The 24,287-nt window shown below is 35.0% G+C and overlaps 1 protein-coding gene across 8 annotated transcripts in view; it reads left to right on the forward strand.

The window, feature by feature from the left end:
• NCK1 (NCK adaptor protein 1) overlaps positions 1-24,287 on the forward strand; it is a 70,366-nt gene that overhangs the window by 894 nt on the left and 45,185 nt on the right. For 2 of the 8 annotated variants that reach the window (XM_031959792.1, XM_031959786.1), the window contains exons 2-4: positions 6,315-6,423; positions 7,201-7,267; positions 7,463-7,592. The exons of 1 other annotated variant lie outside the window; for it this stretch is intronic. The gene's annotated coding sequence lies outside the window, so the exon portion shown is untranslated. The remainder of the gene's footprint in view (positions 1-6,314; positions 6,424-7,200; positions 7,268-7,462; positions 7,593-24,287) is intronic. 5 more of the 8 variants (XM_031959793.1, XM_031959789.1, XM_031959788.1 and 2 more) reach the window with 4 other exon arrangements.

Raw genomic sequence — 24,287 nt, forward strand, 5'->3', positions numbered from 1 at the left:
AAAGACTAAAATCTGTGAAGGCGATCTGAAAGGGGAAGGCATTAGCAGCTACGGGATTTAAAAAAGGAACGATGGGAAGAGTGTGTGTCCGTTTTTCATTCTTTTTAAAAGTTCTGTTGTATATCTTATTTTAAAATCAGAGGTGTATCCCTTGAGAAAGAAAGGGTGAAGATAGGGGAATCCCCATAGTTTTATTATTTTTGTAGAAGACTTAGGCATCTAAAGGAGATTTGATCAAGATTTGTGAAATGTAAGCTTCGGAGCAACCCCCCCCCCCCAACTTTTTTGTTGTTTGTTTTGGTGGATCCTGAGTCCCCGACAAATTTGTTACTAGTAGAAGGTATATTTCTCTGAAATGGTGCCGCAAAACTTCATTGGTGGCTGTTTTTTGAGATGTGTGCTTTTATTTGGTAATGTAGAATGGATATGTGTCATTTGATGGATGCTCCTGATGCACATGATGCATCTATTTTGATTTTTGAGTAATTTTGTATAAAAGTTAAGTTTAGTTACTAGAACTTGGTTGTAGACCAAAATTCTGAGGAATCGGGGAAAATAATTTAGGGCTAAGAATTCTACCAAAGCAAATCCTGCAAGGAACAATAGGATTTTCAAAAGAGTAATTTAAAAGTGATGTGGCTTTTTACTCCTAACTATACCTATACATTAGGTAAGTAACTCTAGATGATAGGTAGTCCAAAGTTGCAAACTGCATATTGCTGTGGAAAGTGTGCGTGCACAGGCTCTAGACAGGAGGTACTGGGTTCAGATTTGAACTCCACCTACTTATCTTCTGGGAATTTATTTTGACATTTTGGACCTCAGTGTCTTCATCCATAAAATGAGGGCATTGGACTACAAAAACTAAGGTTCTTTCCAGCTTTACATTTCTTTTATAATCCTAAAATGAGAAAGCCTTGCAGAAACTAGGAATATAATCATATATGAAAGAATTCTCAGGTGATTTTACTCTTATTTACCTGATAAATTTAAAACATTTATAAAATGCCTATTTTGTGTCCGGCACTGTGCTAAATACTTTTGTTTATTTATATTATTTTTAAACATCTTAATTCTTTATAAATGGTAAACCTCATTGTTTATTATTGCTACTAAAGAGTACACATTGGTGACTTACTACTATTGAGACTAGGAGTACAACTACTATTACTACTACTTACTACTACAGTGTTTTATGTATAAATTTTTCCAAACTGTCTACCTTTAACAAGACTGCAGACCAAGGATAGTAATCCACAAAGAAAATTTTTATGTGTTCATTTTACATATTTATATATAAGCACTATTAAATATGGAACTAACTAACACCTAGTATATAGTAGTTACTCAATATGAGATTAGTTTATTAATAGGAAGTTGTTGTAGTTCATCTTGTTCCTTGTCATTTCTGTTGTTTCCCTGTTTTCACTCTTTCCTTCTCCAGCCCATTTTACAGAAAAGGAAACTGAGGCAAATAGGGTTAAGTGACTGGTTCAGGGGCACAAAGCTAATGTGTGAAGTAAAATTTGAACTCAGATCTTCCTAATTCCAGGCCCTGTACTCTATCCAAGGTGCCAACTGACTTGATATATGATCCATCTGCATGTCCAGCAGCTCTGTATGGATTGCTTTTATCTGTTAAAGCACTTTTCTTGAATTTTTGGGACTTGGAAAGGGCCTTAAGAGATATTCTGTTTTGTCTTTCTGCTGCTTCTTAGTCTGGATTAAAAAGAAATCACCTCTGCTGGGAGGTAATCTGCTTTAATTTGTGAAAGCTCACAATTTGCCTGGGGTTTCTTTGTAATGCATTTAGCTTTCCAAATTTGAATAGTTTTTTTGTTTTTTGTTTTTTGTTTGTTTAAGACTATCTCCTGCTTCTGAGTTGGCCGACTTCCTATTTTCTGCCCCTGGGTGAGATGGAGACCTTGGTGGGGTTGGGAAAGGGAAGAAGGAATTAGCATTTATATAGAACATACTTAGTGTCAGGCACATGGTAATAACTTTATTAATAGTATTTCTCAGGCCATCTATGTGTTTGAAACAAGGGAATTTTTCTTTTTTTTTAAAAAAAGCGTGTGTATATACAGAGAGGATGCCTTGTTTTTATATCACTTTATTTCCCTCCTTCAGAAAGCCATATTTTATAACAGTAAAAAAGGAAAGGAAAACAATTAAAATTTATCAATAAATACATCATTCAGGTTTACATTATATATATTTCTGCATATCCCATAAACCCCTAGTCTTCAAAAGAAAGGAAAGAGAGATTCGTTTATCTTTTGTCTTAATTTATGCATCACAATTACAGGTATTCAGTTTCAATTTTTCTTTCCTTTGGGTTGTTAAAGCCATTGTATGCTGTTGTAGTTATTATGTGCTGTGTTCTCTTCATTTTGCATCAGTTCATATGAATTCCTTCTTATGCTAGCCTGTATGCCTTATATGTATCTTGTCTTTCAACATGGTAATATTTCATACATTTGTGCACTGTTTGGTTAGCCATTCTCCCACTAGTAGGCATCTACTTTGTTTTCAATTCTTCGATACTACAAAAAGTACTGATATTGCATTTTGATGGGTTATCTTGCTCAAAAGATGAGGATAATTTGTTTCAAGCTGCTTTTTAGAATGACTGGATCAGTTCACAATGCTGTCAACAGCACACAGTGTGCCTTTCTTTCCACAACCCTATGTGAGAATTTGGTAATTCAGTCAACGTTAGTTAAGTATCTGTTGTGTTCAAAACCCTGGGCCAAGATTGGAATACTGTGATTGAATTGGCTGTTTTTGAAGGAAAAAAAAGTCTCTTTGGAGTCCAACCTGGTCATTTAAATTTTACAATATTCCTAAAATCACAGACTTAGAACCAGGAAGGGATTTAATTCAGTTTTGTCATTTTACAGATGACAAAACCGAGGCCCAAAGTGGTTAAATGACTTGTCCACAGTAATAGAGGTAGTGAGTTGTTTCAAACATGAGTCTTTTGACTCTAACTCGAATAATATTTTCATAGTACCACAATATTTCCAATGTTGTTTGTTCTTTCTAATTGAATTATTTATTTTAGTTGTATATCTTGTTTTTCTGGTTCTAATTACTTAATTTTGCATCAGTTCATATTATAGTCTAATCGTGCTTCTCTGTATTCATTTTTATACTGACCAATCATATTCTATTAAATTCATGTATCACAGTTGATTAATCATTCATTCTTTCACTGATGGGCATCATTGTTTTCAGTTCTTTGCTCCTACAAAGCATGCTGCTATAAATATTTTGTTGCATTTGGAGCCTTTTTTTAAAAAATCATTAACTGTATGAGGGGATTTTCAGGTATGTGTTGGAATAGATGGATTCTGGGGTTCCTTTCATTTTTATTATTATTTTTTTAAGAATAGCTTTTTATTTTCAAAAAACATGCAAAGATAGTTTTCAACATTCACCCCTGCAAAATACGTTCCAAATTTTTCTCTCTTCCTTCCTCCCACTTTCCTCCCCCAGACACCAAGCAATCCACTATATGTTGAACATGTGCAGTTCTTCTATACATATTTCCATATTTATCATGCTACACAAGAAAAATCGGATCAAAAAGGAAAAAAAAATTGAAAGATTAAAAGAGCAAACAACCAACCATAAAAAAAAGTGAAAATACTATGTTGTGATCCACATTCAGTGCCCACAGTCTCCTTTCTGGATGCAGATGGCTCTTTTTATCGCAAATCTCTTGGAATTGCTCAGTCACTTTATTGTTGAAAAAAGCCATCAGAGTTGATCATCACATAATCTTGTTGCTGTACACAAATGTTCTCTTGGTTCTACTTACTTCACTTGGCATCAGTTCATGTAAATCTCTCCAGGCCTCTCTGAAATCATCCTGCTGATCATTTCTTGTAGAACAATAATATTCCATAACATTCACATACCATAACTTATTCAGCCATTCCCCAACTGATAGACATCCACTGTTTCCAATTACTTGCCACCAGAAAAGGGGCTGCTACAAACATTTTTTGCACCCATGGATCCTTTTCCCTTTTTTATGATCTCTTCAGGATACAGATCCAACAGAGGCACTGCTGGATCAAAGGGTATGCACAATTTGATAGTTCTTTTCCAAATTGCTTACCAGAACAGTTGGATCAATTCACAACTCTACCAGCAGTGTATTAACGTTCCAGTTTTCCCACATCCCCTCCAACATTCATCATTATCTTTTCTTGTCATATTAGCTAATCTGAGAGGTACCTCAGAATTGTTTTAATTTGCATTTCTCTAATCACTAGTGATTTAGAGCATATATGATTAGATATGGTTTTAATTAATTAATTAATCTGAAAATTGTTCATATCCTTTGACCATTTATCAGTTGGGGATGGCTTATGTGTTTATAAATTTGAGTTGGTTTTCTATATATTTTAGAAATGAGACCTTTATCAGAACCCTTGGATGTAAAAAAATTTTTCCTGGTCTTGGTTATGTTGATTTTATTTGTACAAAACTTTTTAAAGTGAATATAATCAAAATTATCCATTTTACATTTTATAATGTTCTCTAGTTCTTTTTTGATCATAAATTCCTTCCTTTCTCACAGATCTGAGAAGTAGACTCTCTTGCTTCTAATTTGCTTATTGTGTCACCCTTTATGTGTAAATCATGAACCTATTTGTACTTTATCTTGGTATAGAGTGTTACATGTAGGTCACTAGCTATTTTCTGCCACACTATTTTCCAATTAGTTCCATAGTGAGTTCTTATCCCAGAAGGTGGGGCTTTGGGCTTATCAAACACTAGATTACTACAGTCATTCTGTTATCTTGTCAACCTAAACCTTCCATTGATCTACCACTCTGTTTCTTAGTACTAAATAGTTTTGATGACTGCTGCTTTATAATATAGTTTTAGGTCTAGTTCATAAAATTTGTAAATCAGGGGATAGACTAATATAAAACAGATTTCTGGATACCCTCTGCTCTGTCACAGTACATATCCTCACTTTTTTGCTTATTTAATCTTACATTTTCAGTTGCTATCTCTGCTGTGCTTATGTGTCTTCTCATTTCTTTAATCCAGATTACTGTTAGTAAATATTTTATATACAGGGCTAGTGAATATAACTAAACAGTTAACTATTATCCTGATATTTTGATAGAATTGAGTGGTTCTGTGATCATTGATAGCATTCATTATCATTCTTTTTTCTCCAAGGTTTGTGCCAAATATAGAATTTAAGTTCATACAGTCAATTTTAAATCTTGTTTCATGACGACTTATTTAAATCTCTCTCCAGAATAATTTTTTCCTCCTTTAGAAACATCAGTTTCACAGAAGTATGGAAATTAAGTCTCATTTTCATAGTTGGCTAAACTGACACTCAGAGGTCCAGTGATGCCTCTACTATACTGCATGACTTCCTCTGTGATACATGTGATATAATTAAGAAGCTCTAGAAGAGAACTCAGGAGACATCTAGTCCAGGACTCCTCATTTTACAAATAAGGTAGCTAAGGCCCAGTGAAGCTTAAGTCTGTAGTATATTTCCATCTCAACTATAGAAGGGACATTAGAGATTATCTAGTCACCCTCCCTTTTTTAGATACAAATAGTACAGTGAGGAAAGGGAGAGAATAAGCAATTATATAGCACCTGCTGTGTGCCGGGCACTTTACAAATATTATTTGATCTTCACTATAGCTCTTTGGGGTAGGTATTATTATTCCAATTTTAGAGTTGAGGAAACTGAGGCAAACAGGAAGTTAAGTGACTTGCTTAGGTCACCCATCTATTAAGTATCTGAGGCCAGATTTGAGCTTAAGTCTTCTTGACTCCAGGCTCAATGCTGTATCAGGCAACCAGGGTTTAAATCCCACCTCTGTATACTTATTATGTGACTTTGAGCAAGTAACTTAAAAAATAATAATAGATAACATTTATATAATATCTGCTATGATCCAGACAGTGGTCTAAGTGCTTTTTACAAATTATCTAATTTGTAAACATAACAACTCTTGGAGGTACGTGTTATTATCTCTCGATTCCTATGAGAAAACTGAGGCAAAAAAATTAAGTGACTTGTTTAAGGAGAAATCATAATATTCTGAGGCTGAATTTGGGCTCAGATCTTCTTGACTCCAGGAGCAGTGTTCTGTGTACTGTACCACCTACCTGTTAACTTCCCTGGTCTTCCTTTTTCTGTAAAATGGACGTGCTTATACTTTTAATATTTACTTAACAGATTTGTTGTTGTGAAGAAAGTGCTTTATAGACCTTAGGAAACTAATAACTTTTATATAAGTGTTATATTTGTATCATAGCCATCCAAAGAATTGAAACTTGACCAAGATGAACCATCTATTTAGGAGGAGGGAATAGAACGAGGATCTTCCACAGACTGTCAGAAGAGAGGATCTCAGCAATTATTCAGTTAGTGAATTATGGGGGAATGGGATGGGCCCTGTCCTTAAGAGACAGATAGAGCTTTAGAACTGGAAGAGATCTTGGAAGGCATCTAGTCTAGACCTTTCATTTAAAAATGAGAAAACTGAGACCCAGAGAAATTAACAGATCAATGTCACCCAGGTAGTAAGTTAGAACTCAGGTTCTATGAATTCCATTCTGTCTTTTTAAAAAATTGTTGTTGTTTTCTGGTTATATACGTACATTCAGTTTTTTAAAAAACAGATTTCCTTATGAGTCATGTTGGGAGAAAAAAATCAGAGCAAAAAGGGAAAAGCCAAGGGAGGAAAAAAAAAAAAACCCCAAGAAAAAAAAATAAGTGAATATATAGCATGTATTGATTTACATTCAGTCTCCCTAGTTCTCCATTCTGTATTCTTTCTATTGCTTGGTCCTATTCTAAATCAGCCTCTCCCCTTAATGTGATTTTGACTAAGTCACATAGTCTCTCTGAACTTTTCTTGTCTATAAAGTAAAGATAATATTAGCCATTTCCATCTCCTTCACAGTCATTTTGAAGCTCAAATGAAATAATGTGTAGAAAACATTTTGAAAACAATCTTAGCACTAGGAAAATGTTAATAATTACTATTAGTCCAGTGCTCTTTTTGCTATAAATAGGATGCTTTCCCAGTCATAATGAATATTTTTCATAGTTTATTATATATGCAAATTTCATGTTTATAAAGTACAAAATATATGTTTTGAAATTTACTTTAATAGTTTTTCTTATTTATTTTGCAGCTATACCTGAAAATAGATGACTTAATTAACAAAGATTACTGAAGGAAAAATTTGGAATCATTAGGAGGTAAACCACCAGATTAATACTGTATATTGGGGGGATGTTTTGCCATTAGATAATTAGGGCCACTAGTACAAAAAAATGACAGTTGGGGTAAACGTTTTTTTCCTTTTTGGCCCAGACCTATGATTTCGTTGGTATAGAAAATTTCCTTTTAATAGTTTGGACTTGAACCTGCAATTTTTTTCCATTTTATCTCAGGATTTAGGTACGACTACTGTCACAACTAGTGGAAAATTGTCTAAGGATGAAGAACAGGTGAAGAATCTGATTTGGACCCTCACATCAGGGAAGGCAAAATAGGAGTGAGGAGAAGGTTACATTAACAATTGTGAGAGAGAAAATAAGATGAAGTTCCATGTTTTTATACTCAACATTTGGGTGTATAACAGTCCAAATAACTTATTAGAAATCACTGTCAAATGTGTCTGGTTGAACTGCAAAAGAAATTAAAATTTTATGAATGATAGTTTTGACTTTAATGCATAGATGAAGGTAACAGGGATGAGGGACTTGACATTCCCCTAGCCATGAAATAAGCAGCTTTTGAATTCTCTGCATGGGAAGCCTCTATGTAGTAGGTCCTTTTAATTTCAAAGTACTAAAAGTGGTTCTGGAGTGTTCTTAGCACCTGTACTATGGAATATGAGCAAATGGGGAATACATTTAAAAGTACAAAAGATCAAAAGTGAATAGAGGGAAAAAAGGACAAAAAAGAAGAAAGAAACAACAACAAATGTTAATATATCCTTTGGATAAAAGGGTTTTTAAAAAACATTATTTACTCCTATGTAAAAATGAGAAATCAAATAGCATGAAAATAGTGTCAATCATTCTGGTAGTTCTTTTGCAAAACATTGCCAAAAGTAGAGAAAAATTTTGTTCTAATTCTATTTTTCAGTTTTGGGGAATCATCTTTTGTCCTCGCCTGGACCTTATGTAGCTTTTTACAACTATGTATCCTAATCATTTATTGCCACTTTTGAGCCATAGTAGCATTGCCTTTGGCAAAAGTTTTAGCAATAAGGAATATTTTGGGATTGAGAATGATTAGATGGAAAATAATTTCAAATTCTCTGTGTCAAATTCTTGCTGTTATTTTAAATTTGTGACATTTATATATTTAAGGCATGCCATTATGACACTTAAAGATCTTAAAACTTTACAGATTCTCACCAACAATTTATATTTAATGTGTAACACTAAAAAAAGAATATTAAATAGTGGAGGGCACAACTTAGTTCATGTCCTTGAAAAATAAGAGCAAGGGTACTGTTAAATGATAGGCTGAATAGAAATGAATGAAAATTTAACTGTGTCATGGGCTGACCAGCATCCATTGCTACCATTCCTTGAAAGGCTCATTTTATAGAGAATTAGATTAGGAGTTAGGAAGTCAGAGTTAAAATCCTGTTACAGATACTGAGGCAATTGAGATTAGGACAGCAAGTGGTTAATTGTGGAAATTGGTTGAATCACATTGATTCTGTCTGGTGACTCAATTCTGGAGTTAGTTCAGTTCTCTTTCTATTCAATTATTGGGTTTAGTCCAATTTTTCTCCTGTGAGACAGTTATTCAGTTCTCCCAGTGGGAATTGGGAGAAAATATTGTATTTGAACCTAGCATTGTGTCTAGGAAGTCGGATCACCTGTGTTTAGGACCTATGTTATATTGACCAGAAACCAGTCAGACCCAAAGATTTGCAAAGATGAAAAGAGTTTTCTCACAGTTGCACATCTCAAGCAACTCATGTCTTTTCTGAAAACTGCCTTTATATTGATTAATGTTTCTGTATTTTGTCACTTGTTTACAAATATTTGGGGAAGAGTGGGACTCTTCCTTTTTCTGATTTTAAGGAATTGCACCTGTTCACTCTTTTCTTCCCAACTTGGAAAGGCCCCAATCTTTCATCTAAAAAATTAGATAAGCAATGGCTGATTGACAGGAGTGGATACAGAGTAGTCTAATGGTTATGATTTTTTCTTTTTGGAAAGGACTGGATCTACCTCTGAATTTGATATATTTCTTTAACAAATGCTGTGTGTGTGTGTGTGTGTGTGTGTGTGTGTGTACAACTCTTCTTTGTCTATTTTAGATAAGAGTGAAATTCATTTGACACCCATTATCTGCTTAGTTTTTTTATATATTATTATTCTCGCTTTACCTGATTATGAGAAGTAGCAAAGTCTTTTTTCCTCTCTATACTAGTATATTCTTCTTTGGATCATCCCTAGTATTTCTCCTCAAATTCTCAGAATAGAACAAGACCACTATGAAGTTCTTTTTTTTTTTTTTTTTTTTTAATTATTTAACTCTCTCAATATCCTTTGAAGATAATAAAGGGAAATTTGTTTCTTTTGCTCCACTAGAATGTTAGTAGTCTATATACATATAATGTCCTCTAATTGTTAAAATAAATTTACCTTTTTAGATTTCTCTGGACTCTTGTGTTTGCATTTCAGAATTTTTACTTATCTTTTTTTTTTTTTTTGTCAGAAGTACTTAAAAGTCCTCTATTTCATTGAAAGTACATTTTTCTTTTGTAAAACTACTCAGCTTTGCAGGGAAAAGTCGATTTTAACTTTTGGAAAATAGTATTCCAAGATCTTTCTTTTGTTATAGAAACTACCAGTTCTTTTTTGTTTCTGAATGTGGATTCTTAGAACTGGAACTGCTTAAATGGCTGCAGTATTTTTTTTTTTTTTAATTTGATGTTAGAGTTTTTGAGCGCAGGGCTTTTCCTTTTGGGATTCCTTTTAAGAGGTAATTGGTGGATTTTTTCTGTACTTTATTTTTTTGTTTATTTCTTGTCTTGATTTTCAGGTAGTTCAATGATTCTTAAATTCTTCTCCTTGACATTTTTCCTTTGGTGGAATTTTTTTTGGGTGAGATGGTTGGCTCTGATTGGTCCCCTGATTTCTTGAGCTGACTACTACTTTCTTCTCTTTCTCCTCCCTCTATCCACCCCAATGCAAAATGCTGTGTTTGATATTCAAAGTCTTGCATAATCTAACCTCCTCCTACCTTTTCAGTCTAATTACATCTTACCCTACTCTTCAGTCCAATGATACTGATTCCTGGCTGTTATCCGTGAACAAGACATTCCATCTTTCAGCTCGGGGCATTTTCTCTGGCTTTCCCTCATTCCTGGTATATTCTTCCATTTCAGTTCTGCTTACTGATTACCTGGCTTCCTTTAAGTCCCAGCTAAACTGCTATCTTTTACTGGAAGCTTAGCCTAGCCCCTTTTAATTCTAGGGCCTTCCTTCTGTTAATCATTTCCTATTTATTTTGTATATAGCTTACTTTGTATATATTTGTTTCACGTTGTCTTCCTTCCCCTTTAGATTGTAAGCTCCTTCATAGCAGGTACTGTCTTTTGTCTTTTTTGTATCCCCAGCATTTAGCACAATGCTTGGAATATAGTAGACAATTAATGTTGATTGTATAGATAGTAGCCAGTTAATGTTGATATGTAATGCATAATGAGGATGGAAAGATGGGTTAGGGTCAGATTGTGGAGGACTTTAAAAATCAATTAGAAGAATTTATACATTTATCCATTTCAGATTGTGGGGATGAAGTGGGGAGTTAAGGATGCAGCACTCTTGTGATGTAGAATATCCATGTAAAACTTTTTGGTCCTCCCTTTTTACCAGAGAAAAAAATCTGAGTTATTATGGTATTAAAAGATAAACTTATATTAATATCATATAATACTATCCGTATATTTTATGCATTTCTGAATTTCTAAACTTTTTGTGTTATCTGCTGGCCTTCTCAAATTGTCCCCCCAAATTCCCATTTCTTATGCCTACTCGGAATATATTGAAACTGTGATGGGAAAAGTCATGCTGTGGAAAAGGTAGCTACCTTTTCTCTATTTTGTTCTTGAAGCACTAGGGAATCACTGCTCACTCTTCATAATATATAAATTCCTTGAAAGAGGAAGGATTGTTACTCCCAAGTTTGATTGGGGGTACTTGTAATCTCAGTTACCAGGGAGATTGAGGCTGCCTGATCTTTTGAACTCTAAAGTTCTAAATTGCAGTAGACTAAGCTGATTTGATATCTGAACTAAGTTTTACTTTAATATGGCAGATGACAGTTGGCCCAACTCCCCTCTTTTCCCCACCTGAACTTATTGAGAAATCTATAGATTGTGTAAGGCATGGTGAACCAACTCATGTTGGAAATGAAGTGGGTCAGAGTTGGTCTCAGTTGGATCAGCTGATGAGTCATCCTTGTACTTCTAGCATGAGCAAGATAAGGCGAGACCCAGTTATGAGAGAGGAGAGAGAGAGAAAGACACACACACACACACACACACACACACACACACAGATAGGGTATAGATTGTTTTGCTCTTTGTATTTTCATCCCCTAATACTAGAATGTTTTGCTTGATACTGAACTGGGGAATGAAATAGTTGTATCTGAGCTTTAGAAAAATTATTTTGGAGGCTATATGAAGGATTTGCTCCAGTTAGGAGAAACTAGAGGCAGGGAGATCCATTAAGAATTCTACCATTAAGTAATGGTCTGTGCCAGAGTTGTTGAGGGCCTGAATTTAAGGTAGTGAAGTGGCTCTGTGAGTGGAGAGAAGAGATCTGATGCAAGATATGTTTATAGAGGGTAGAACTGACAAGAGTTTGCTGTCAGTTGAATATCTGGGATGGGGCAGAATGCAAAGCATAGCATAAAGATTATAAATCTGGGAGGCTGGAAGAATGGCAGTTCCCTTAATTGAAATGGGAAATTTCAATAGAGATAAAAGTCATCCCTGTATCTGAGATCAAGCTTATCATTTTCTTTCCCCCCATCTTCAAATTAGTTTTTCCTTCTTAAATTTTTCCTCCCTCTTTCCAGTAGTGTTTACTAAGCACATATGTGTATATTATAATTTAAACTCCAAACCCCTCCCAGGAACAAATGACTATATGCTTCTTAAATTCTGAGATGTAACCTTCACCCTCAAAAGGAATATCTATAAAATTTTTTAGTAATGTTGCTGTATTTTAATTTTGGAGGAGTAGGGTTTTTCTAATCTGAAAAGGCTTAAACTCTTAGCAGTGGCAGTTCTTCTGTTTTGGGTGTAATTTTTAACCACATCCTTTTACTTAAACTTATTCCGGAAGTATTTGTGTTGCAGGTGTTTATTTGATAAGCTTTGAAAAACATTGTCATTTAAAGTTGTTTGTATTTTTGCATTAGCAAAACCTGTGTATTTTAAGTAGAATGTAAATTTTTTCTTTGTGTCAGATCTCTTCAGCCAAAATTTTATGGAATGTAATCTTTATTCTAGAGGAATAAAAGAATAAAAAATGGGTTTATTCTAGAGGAATAAAAGAGTAAAAAGAATAAAAAAGGAGTTCCCTGAAAAAAAAAAAAAAAAAAAAGAGACGTTCTGTATATCTAATAACTCTTCTGTGGAACTCCTGGATATTTTTGTTTTATTTCAGCAAGTATTATGTTGGAAAGTTAGGAAGGAATTTAGGATTAATCATATTCAGCTTGATTAGTCTGAAAGCACTGAAGGTGTAGAAATCCTGTGATGGTGGTAGTGGTGAGACATTGAATGTTTATGAAGTTCTTTGAATGCCGGGATTTTCTATTTAATCTGAGAGTTTATAGGGAGCCGCGGAAGTTTATTGAGTCAGAAGGAGAGGGTGACATAGTCAGATCTGAGCTTTAGGAAAATTACTTGGTAGCTGAGGGTAGGATAGATTGGAGTAAGGGGATACTGGGACAGGGAGACCAACTAGGAGGGTATTGCAATAATCTAGGTATGAAACGATTGAGGGTCCTACCAGGTTGTTGGGTATATCAAAGGAAAGAAGGGGGAGTATGCAGGAGATGACTACAAAGGTAAAGTTGACAACAGATTGGATATGGGTGGTGAGAGTGATGGGTAAAGGATAACACCTAAGTAGCAATTTAAGAATCATCTGCAGAGATGATAATTGAATCTATGAGACTGATGAGACCACCAACTAAACTAGTATAGACACAGTAGAGAAGAAGGCACAGGGCTGAGCTTTCTGGAATACCCAGTTAATAGTCGTAACCTGAATAAAGGAACAACAAAGGAAACTGAGGAATGGTTAGATAGGCAGGAAGAACCATATGGGTTCATGCCAGATGGGGCTTTGTTAGTCATTGAAAAAATTCAGACTCTTAGCCTGTTGATATCACTACCTGTTTCTCTGTTGATACTAAAAACTACCTAGGTAACCCCCAAAGCCTCTGTGGTTCTCATTCTCTATCTATTTTTTCTGCTTTTGTTGACTTTGATTGGTTTTCTTTTCATTGAAAAAAGAAAATTCACGGAGAATAGTATCCTGATAGGTAATTGGAATGAGAATAAGTTATCTAGTAATTTTTGCTATTGCTTCATCTCTGGTCTAATATAATTATAGAGCTATGACTTAGGTTTTGATGTTCTTTCTAGTATGACTTGTAAAAATAGTATATGAAAATCACGTGGGATCTAAGACAGTGCTTTAGACAATTACTGTATCTTGATTCTGGTATTTTTTCCTTGTATGATATCACACAACTATGCTGATAAGGACCATTACAACTTTGTTACATAATCTCAATCAGGCCTTCACTTGGCAATGTAATTCTTTTCTATAGCTAACAGCATATATTCCAAACTTTTAAAAAAAAATTTCTTGTTAAAACTCCTATAGATGCTTCTTCCTCATCCCCCTCTTTCTCCTTTCCTCCCATTCAGTAAAGGACCCAGACTCATTCATCACTGAATAATTGAGTCTCTTTATACCAAGAGTTCCCCCTTCTCATCTCATATCACTAAGATATTTTCCTTCCTGAAGCCTTTTTTACATGAAGATGTGGCCAAGGCATCTTATTCCGCAGATTGCTCCTTCTATCATTCCCATTCAATATCCCCAATCTCTCCCTGATAACTAGCTGCTTCTCTGTCTATAAAACACATTGATGTCTTAACCTATTCTTAAAAACAAAACAAAAACAAGATCACTAGATCTATTCTTCCTTGTTTACTGTTATCCTATATTTCTTCTCTCTTTAAATCCTCTGCAATCTGCCTCTGACTTCCTTCAACTGAAATGGCTTTCTTCAAAATTCACAAATTTAATGGCCTCATCCTCCTTGTTTTCACTGTAGCATTTGATTCTGTTATGTCATCCCCTTTAGGATATAGCTTCTTTATATTTTGGTGACCCTTTTCTCCTGATCCTTCTCCAACTTGTCCTTGTCAGTCTTCTTTGCCTTCTCTTCTTGATCATATCTATTAACCTCGGATATCTCCCAAGGTAACCAGACTGTCTTCTTTCCTTCTTTCCTTTATACTTGGTGATTTCACTGGTTCTCATGGATTCAGCTGCTACCTGCCTACAGATTATTTTCAGATCGATTTATTTAACCCTAACTTCTCTCCTGACCTCTTCACATTTCTAACCACTATACACAAAGCTTAGTGGTTCCTGAAATCAGAAAGACCTGAGTTTCAGTTTAGCTTAGATACCTTCTACTTGTGTGACTATGGGTAAGTCACTTAAACTATAAAATGGGAAGAATGATACCTACTCACAGCTTTAGAGTATCTAATGAAATATTTGTAAAGTGCTTAGCACCTTGCCTGAAACATAGGCATTTAATAATGCTTATTTGTTCTCTTCCCTCCCCTTTGGACATCTTAAACTGGATGTCTTCTAGACATTTGTAAAGAATACAGTTGTCTTCTTGACCTACTTAAAAAGCCCTAGGAAAACAAACAAAAAACCATCCTGAGTGAATCAGAGTTAAGACCTAAAGTAATAGCCACAACCCAGAGCCCTCTCTTCTCACCAGCTGTGTGTGTGTGTGTGTGTGTGTGTGTGTGTGTGTGTGTGTGTGTGTGTGTAAGACAGAGAGGGAGAGACAGAGACAAAGACAGAGAAAGAGAGACAGAGAAATTGAATATCAGACAGAATTGAATATCAGCTAGTTGCCAATTTCCAGTTTGCCTGGAATGAGTCAGCACCAGTCCTAAACTTTAACAGATCCAAGCCCCTCTTCCTACTTTCAAAGCCTGGTTCTGTTCAACCTATATAAAAACCCTTTAAAATCTCACCAGACTTTACTGTTTGGGGATGAGGGGATGTCCATTTACCAGCGAACCATTTCCATTTTCCCTTACTATCTTTAGTTTTGTAAGTATCTCCCCTCAATAAAAGCTGGTTTGGTTTACTCTTTTGTTGGTTTTTTCCCCCCCAAGGCATTTGGGGTTAAGTGACTTGCCCAGGGCCACACAGTTAGGAAGTATTAAGTTTCTGAGACTAGATTTGAACTCAGGTCCTCCTGACTTCAGGGTTGGATGCTCTATCCACTGGCCACCTAGCTGCCCCAAGCTTTTTTTTTTTTTTTTGGAGGTGGGGTGGGATTGGGTTGTAGTATTATGAACCTCAGGTCCAAAACCTAATTCATTATCTTTTCTCCCAAAATTTCCTCTTTATTAACTTCCTTCATCAATGCCAATAGTCTCAATACAATAGTCTCAATTTTTTTTGTCTCAGAACCCCTTAATAGTCTTAAAAATTATTGAGAATCCTCTACCCCATTAAGCTTTTTTTATATGGCCTATATCTGTTGATACTGTATTAGAAATTAGTTTTTTTCAGTACAATTATGAAAATAGTCTTGTTCTTATGGTCTGTCCTGAAAGGATCTTGATATCTTGATGACTCCCTCCTTCCCTTCCCAGGAGTTTACTGATCATACTTTGAGAACCTCTGGAATAGGGCACCATTGTCCTCTGAGTCACCCACATGGGCATCCTAGGTGTTATCTTCGTCCCCATCTTCACTCTGTTGCCAAGTCCCGTTCATTGTGTGTGCCTTTTACAGTTTATATTTTTCTTATTCTGATATAGCCAAACTTTTATCAGAAAAATGTATTGCAAAAGTGTTTCCCCTTCTCATTTTTATTAAATATGTGTAAAAACTTTTTATATTTTATATAGTCAAAATCATCCATTTTATCTTGTGTGATCTTCATTGTTGCTTGTTTATTCATGAACTTGCTTCCTTACTTGTAAATGTGAAAGGCTGTTTTCTTTCTATTTCTAATTTCTGATGGTTGCCTTTACCAATGATGTCTTAATTGTTAAGGGCTCAAGTCTTCTCCTCCCCACCCTTCCCCCCCCCCCCCCACGTGTGTGTGTGTGTGTGGGGGGGGGGGTGTTGTTTCTTTCTGTCTCTGTCTCTTTTTCTCTGTGTGTGTCTCTCCTATATATATAATCTATAAGTTTATGACTTTCATCTGTAGCCCTCAAAATACTTTTGAAGCATTCTTGTTTACATTTAAGGAATATAAGGAAGATATACTAGCTTCTCCAAATGGCATTTGCTTAGCACATTAGGCAATGACTGCCAACTTGTTTTGTTCTGTTTAGAGAGGAGTGAAACTTTGCTTTGTTGGTTTTATTACTTTGGGCTGATGTATCTCTTTGCTGTTGTATGAGAGTAGTAATTCTTCTAGAATTCTGACTTGGTCTTTCTCTGAAAATTTTACCCTAAGTCTGAGATTATTTGAATCCAAACTTTCCACCAACCAGCTGAAGTGTCATTATATTGCATTTCACTTCACATATCTCCTGCTAGAGGAAAATTGAATGTGAATAAGCCATTTTGTCCTTGAAGTAGTTAAGTTGGGTGGTGTTTTAGTCCAAGAGAAATATTTTGGTTTTTTAGCTAATTGCTTGAGCTCCCTGAACCACTTTTTTCTCTTCTGTAAAAGGAGGAAAATTGAACTAGATGGTATCTAATATACTCCATTTCCTGAGCTACAATCTTGTGACCAAATGGTAACTATTAAATACAATCTCCAATATTAATCCAATATAGTGAGACTTGTTAATATTGTCTATTGCATTAGTATTTTTTTAAGAGATTTGATTTAAATCGTTACTGCATAGACTGTTTAATTATGTACCCTGAAAATTACTTAGAGATGATTCTTTGTCTTTTGATAGTTATTTCTAAGCCATTCTATTTAATACGGAGATCATATCCTGACAGTTACTGACATAGTAAGTTCTAAATCAAACGTTTCTGCATCACTGCTTTAAAAATACTATTTAACAAAGTTGAAGATAATTTTTCTTCTCTCATAAAAATTTGCCTTTTAAATAGAAAAGGAATGTTTCTTACCCCAAATTTTGTCATTCATAACACATGTATTGAATACAAAATAAATAGTACTTGAGGCGAGTATTTCTTGGCATTTGAAATGGGGATAACAGTCCAATAGAGAAAGAACAGTGTCATTTCATAGCAATATATTTAGGGTTGTGGTTCAACATCTTGTAGAAAAAATTTCATTTGTCATTTGAGAATCATAGCAATTTGATAGCTGTTAAGGAGAAGGAAAATTTTGCTACATGCCGTGGCATGAAGTAGGAAGAAGGGAATAATCATTTGTATAACACATACTATGTATCAATGCTAAATACTTTAGAGATAATTATCTCATTTGATCTTTGCCTGTCTGGTAGGTGTTGTTATTTTCCCCATTTTACAGTGGAGAAAATGGAAGCAAATTAACGTTAAGAGACTTGCCCTTGGTCACACAACTAATAAGTATCTGAGGTCAAATTCAAATGCAGGTCTTCTTGACTTTTAGTCTCTATTGCACCACCTTGATGCATTAGGGAGGGGGTGTGTAGGTGTTGGTTGACAGTGTGTTTCGGTTCTCTGACCCTGCTATGCAGTTCTTTTGTATCTCCCTCCCAGTATAGAGGTGAGGTTTTTCCCCCCAAGAAGACTCCTCAGAATGAATGAAATCCCATCTGTGGAAAGCATTTGTGTAATGTAAAAATATAGTTTTATTTTCCTTTAATAAATATATACGGGACAAACAAAAATTTATTTCTGTCACATTTACCAAAATAAAGAGAAGTACACAAAAATTAATGACGTTTTCACTGCTCCATTTTTATGATTTTGTTATTTATTATTTAATTCTAAAACAGTTGTATCTTTATTTTAGCTTCTGAATGATCATGTGATCAGACTTGTTTTGATTCTAGTAATATGTGAAAATGATAATTCACAATAGGATTAATATTATTTGAGACCTACATTAAATAAGAATATAGTTTTATTGAGTTAGGTTTGTAATTGAATAGCTTTGGTGGTAAAGGAAAAAAAAATGTTACTTAAAATCAATTTCCTCTGCACTTCTACCCCCTTTAATTTGAGTTTATTTTGTATGTATTCTGTATTACTTAAATGTATATGTATGTGTATATGGGTTTACTGTAGATTGTAAATCCACTTAGGGTAGGAGTTTGTGACTTGCAAAGATATTCTTTCTTTTCCTAGGAAAATCACCATTGTAACTATAGTATAATGGACTGAACTTTTAATACTAAGTCAGAAGTTCTGGCTTTTACCTGTTGGATAGAATCTGACTGACAGAGAGTCTGATGAGCTCTTATGGAAGTCATCTATCTGGGATAGAAGAATCAAATTTTTTTTTTTTTGATAATGGGGAAGATATGGGTATGTTTATAGACAGTAGGATTCAGTACAAGTGAGGAAGAATAGGAATGATAGAGGGGATAGTCTGTTAAGAGAGAATGGAATGGAATGCGATCACATATACATGTAGAAGCAAGGATAAGGGTTACCTCATCTGGTAACAGAGGAGAGAAGGAGGAAGTAGTGGTGGAAGGAATCTGAGTCATGCAAAGGTAGAGAGAAAAGAGGGAGTATTAGCAAATGGCTAATTTTTTTCAGTGAAATAATGGAGCATGGTTCATCTGCTCATTGGGGTAGCATCATGGAACTATGAGAGGTTTGAAGGTCTTAGAAGCATATCTCTGATGCTAGCATCCTCTTCAGATTTGATGTTGGGATGAAATGAGGCACTTGCAATTTAACACTTTGGAGGTTTATTTTGCCCTAATATAGTAAGAATATGTAATGAGGATAGTGACACTTAGCTTTTCTGGATATAGCCCTACTATGTCTTCAGATGGAAGTATCTGGTAAGCTGGATTATTCTCATGGGCTTCAGAAATTTATCAAGATGGAAGTGGGCTGTACTCTATGTCCCTGAAACTTTATATCCTCAGATGACCAGAAAGATGTGTTAGGTAAGCTGTGCTTAATTAAGCCGCAGAGGTTGTCTTTTTTTTTTTTAATAACTTTTTATTGGACAGAACCCATACTAGAGTAATTTTTTACAACATTATCCCTTGCACTCACTTCTGTTCCGATTTTTCCCCTCCCTCCCTTTACCCCCTCCCCCATATGGCAAGCAACCCCCTACTTGTAAAATAGGTCGTAATTTATCCTAGATACAATATATGTGTGCAGAACCGAACAGTTCTCTTGTTGCACAGGAAGAATTGGATTCAGAAGGTAGAAATAACCCCAGGAAAAAACAAAAAAACAAAAATGCAGACAGTTTATATTCATTTCCCAGTGTTCTTTCTTTTGGGTGTTCTTCTCTTCTGTCCATCCTTGATCAATTGAAACTGAGTTAGATCTTCTCCTTGTTGAAGAAATCCACTTCCATCAGAATACATCCTCATACAGTATCGTTGTTGAAGTATATAATGATCTCCTGGTTCTGCTCATTTCACTTAGCGTCAGTTCATGTAAGTCTCTCCAAGCCTCTCTGTATTCATCCTGCTGGTCGTTTCTTTTTTTTTTTATATTTAATAGCCTTTTATTTATAGGTTACGTGTATGGGTAACTTTACAGCATTGACAATTGCCAAACCTCTTGTTCCAATTTTTCCCCTCTTTCCCCCATCCCATTCTTGGATGACCAGTAGATGTTAAATATATTAAAATATAAATTAGATACACAATAAGTATACATGCTGCTGGTCATTTCTTACAGAACAATAATATTCCATAACATTCATATACCACTATTTACCAACCATTCTCCAATTGATGGACATCCATTCAGTTTCCAGTTTCTAGCCACTACAAACAGGGCTGCCACAAACATTTTGGCACATACAAGACCCTTTCCCTTCTTTAGTATCTCTTTGGGGTATAAGCCCAGTAGTATCACTGCTGGGTCAAAAGGTATGCACAGTTTGATAACTTTTTGGGCATAATTCCAGATTGCTCTCCAGAATGGTTGGATTCGTTCACAGCTCCATCAACAATGCATCAGTATCTCAGTTTTCCCGTATCCCCTTCAACATTCATTGTTATTTTTTCCTGTCATCTTAGCCAATCTGACAGGTGTGTAGTGGTATCTCAGAGTTATCTTAATTTGCATTTCTTTGATTAATAGTGATTTGGAACACACTTTCATATGAGTGGAAATAGTTTCAATTTCATCATCTTAAAATTGTCAGTTCATATCCTTTGACCATTTATCAATTAGAGAATGGCTTGATTTCTTATAAATTAGAGTCAGTTCTCTATATATTTTGGAAATGAGGCCTTTATCAGAACCTTTAACTGTGAAGATGTTTTCCCAGTTTGTTGCTTTACTTCTAATCTTGTTTCCATTAGTTTTGTTTGTACAAAGGCTTTTTAATTTGATGTAATCAAAATTTTCTATTTTGTGATCAATAATGGTCTCTAGTTCATCTTTGGTCATAAATTTCTTCCTCTTCCACAAGTCTGAGAGATAAACTATCCTATGTTCCTCTAATTTATTTATAATCTCGTTCTTTATGCCTAAATCATGGACCCATTTTGATCTTATCTTGGTATATGGTGTTAAGTGTGGGTCCATGCCTAATTTCTGAGGCAGCTTTGTCTTAAGCCTATCCTAAGTTGTCTGGAGGAAGGAGGGAAGCAGAGATGGCAACAGGGAAGCCAGTCCCAGTCTTGACTAATCAGGTTTATAGGCCCTGCCCTGTCCTCATGTTGTAGGTAGGGGAAACAAATGGCATCAGGGGAGTGTAGGTCCTGTCAGAAAGAGAGATGCAAATGTTGGGAAAATTAGCTATAGAGCATAGGATGATGAATTCATAAGGGAGATATAAAAAAATTGCTTTGTCATTGTGAAAACCCACTTGAGATTATATAACTTGTAATGGACCTAGTCAGCATGATTTTGAAATTTTTCTGTAGCTTTGTTGAGCAGCATATAAATAGGAAGGAAGATCCTAGATGATGGAAGTAATAATTCAAGTCTTTGCTTGACATGACCAGATCTTGGATAGCATAAAGAGAGGCAGGACACCTGAAAAGATGACAATGTGGAACTGAACTTGTTTATCAGAGGATCAAGATGGGAAAGGGAAGAGAGCATAGCCAGTGCAGGACAATTGGCCTGAGAAAGGACTATATAGTAGAGGTGATTGAAAGTCAAAATGAGGATGAAGAAAAAGATTTGGAATTTTAAGGCCGAGGGAGAAATGGAATGACAATACATTGTGGTCAGACAAAGGAATTTTAGAATTCATGAACATGGATGTGGAACAGTTGTAGGTAATAGCAAGACCAAGAAAAAATTTGACTTTCTCTATGTGTAGCTGAGGTGAGATAGAGAAATAGATCACATGGGAAATCAAGATAGAAGTGGGAGGCTGGGTGTTTGAGAGGGTACAGTGTATTAAAGTTCCCCGGTAAGAGAGAAGTTGGAGAGGTGACAAAGACTATGAGCCAATCACTAAACTCATAGAGGAAAAAAGGGGAACCTCTTGACAGTAGTAAATGTCAGCTACCAGAATCTTAATTGACTAATAAATATGGATTAAGTAAATGAGAAGAGAAGAGGTGATCATAATAGAGGGAGAGCCTATAAGTAGCAATGGATTATAAGGAGACTTCCTATTTCCTTTCCTTGGTGAAAGAAAGGGGTTTGAGTGAAACCATCCCTGGAGAGGGTAGCCTAGAAAGATATTTTTTCAGGAGGGAGCCTCATTGAATGCAAGAAGATGGAAGGAGTGGAAAATGAGAAGATTTGAGATGAAATCCAGTTTGTAATCTATGGAGCAGGCATTCCAGAGGGCACAGTGAAAGGGTTGGATAATTTTAGAGTTGAATTTTTTGGAAGTAGGATTATTGATGGGGTATAAGAGTAAGATAATGGTCCGTGGTGAACGGAGAACAGGATTTTAATATTGATCACCACAAGTTCAGGAACACTAGAATGGAGTGGAATTATAAATCACTGAAGAATGAGAAAGGTTGGGTTATCATTGACTTTGAGAAGAATAGTATTGTCCTAAAACATCAGATTATTTCTGTGACTGGAAGACAGGATTTGGAGGTGTATTTAGTCCCTGGGCAGAGATATGGCAAACCCTATGGAGCTAGCTGTAGGTTAAGGATAAAGGTCTATGCAACACGACAGAAATTTGCTGTTGCCTACTGCAGCTGCTTTCTGCTTTCACACCTCTACTATTTTGGTTTCTAGGGTTATAACAAATTATGTTGAGCTACACTTCCAAAATGTTGAGATTTCTTAGCCTATTGCATTTTTTGGCTCCTGTCTTTTGTGCACATCTAAACAACAATTTAAACAGTTAAGAAAATATTTTGATTTATTAGCTGGAGGTTTCAGGTGTTTGGATGATGGATATAACAATTTAGTTTCTTATACCTCAGGTTTCAGGTAAAGTATATTGCTGTTTTTTACATTTCTTTTCCTTCTAGGATCCATAATATGTTTTCTTTTGATATTACTGCCTAAAAAACAAACAAACAAAAACCCAAAACAAAACTCAAACCCTCCACCTTAGTTATCAAAGAATCCTTTTTAAAAATATAACTTCGTTTCAATTTAATTGGTTGCCTTTGAAATTTTATGTATTTGTTTATTCATTTAAAAAGATTATTAGAAGGAATCAGTATGTTTTATCGGAGTATCAAAGAGATGGATGATATACAAAAAAGCCTAATAATAACCTTCTGGTCTAGGGTTACTACAATAACTAAAACAGCAACATACCCCTCTGTCTTCAAGGAGTTTTATATTCCTGGGGAAGAGGTAAAATGCAACATGTAGATTGCTAAGTATGCTGATGAAAACCCTATTTTATTCTTCAGTTTTTGGTGGAAAAATCACTTTTTAGAAAAAACTAAATACAAATTTTATGTTTATCTTTGTTGATCCTATTAGATTTTGGACTATTTTGATCTGCTGGTATATACATTTTTTTGTATCTTGATTCCCTCTTCATTTATGTTTCATGCAAATTTGAGTCTCAAAAATATACACATTAGTCTTAACCTGATGAGGGGATGATGGTGTTCTAGATTTTTACATGTATAAGGTGATTATTTCATGTTAACAAAGACTACCCTAATATATTCTAAGAAAATGATTGTTGTTTTCAGGCCAGGGTACTTGTTTGTGAGGGTTATGGTCAATTGTCTTATGTTTTCATCTAAATTATGAGTTATTGTTGAATTGTAAAGATGCAAGAGCAAGAATCTTTAGAGATCCTACTTGAAACCTTGGTCTAGGCTGATATTGAATATTTGTGATTAGGTTTGTATTGGTTCAACCATTTGCAGTTTTTCCTTATACTGCCATTAAGTCTATGTTTTACCTCCCTAAGAATATGATGAGAAATATCAGATTCTTTGCAGAAATCAGAAAATACAATCCTTGTACTATCTTTTGATCTGCCAGTCTAGTCAGAAAAAGAAATGCGTAAACCTTTCTAAAGAGAAAGTATAAACTAATAACGAAAGATATTTTGCAAAGGAGTTGAACAGTAGAAAGAAAGAACACGGAGTTTGAAGTTGGGCACTTCATTTTAAATCCTGGCTTTGCTGCTTTTTAATCACTTTTGTTTTTTAGGCAAGATATTTGATCATTCTGAGCCTCACTTTATTCATTTGTAAAATTAGAGAGTTGGAGTAGATGGCTTGAGGACTTTTCTGTTTTTAAATTCTCTGTATACTGAAACTGTCTTTGAGTAATTCTAAGTACCATTTATTATATAAATTACAAATTATTTCTATCCTATCCTTAAAGCCAAGTTCCATAAGGACCTTTCCTAGGTAACATTTTAATGGCCTAATTCTAGTTATATTTACTTAAAAGTTGTAATAAATAACTA

The sequence above is a fragment of the Sarcophilus harrisii genome, chromosome 3 (genome assembly GCF_902635505.1).
Source record: "Sarcophilus harrisii chromosome 3, mSarHar1.11, whole genome shotgun sequence".
NCBI lineage: Eukaryota > Metazoa > Chordata > Mammalia > Dasyuromorphia > Dasyuridae > Sarcophilus > Sarcophilus harrisii.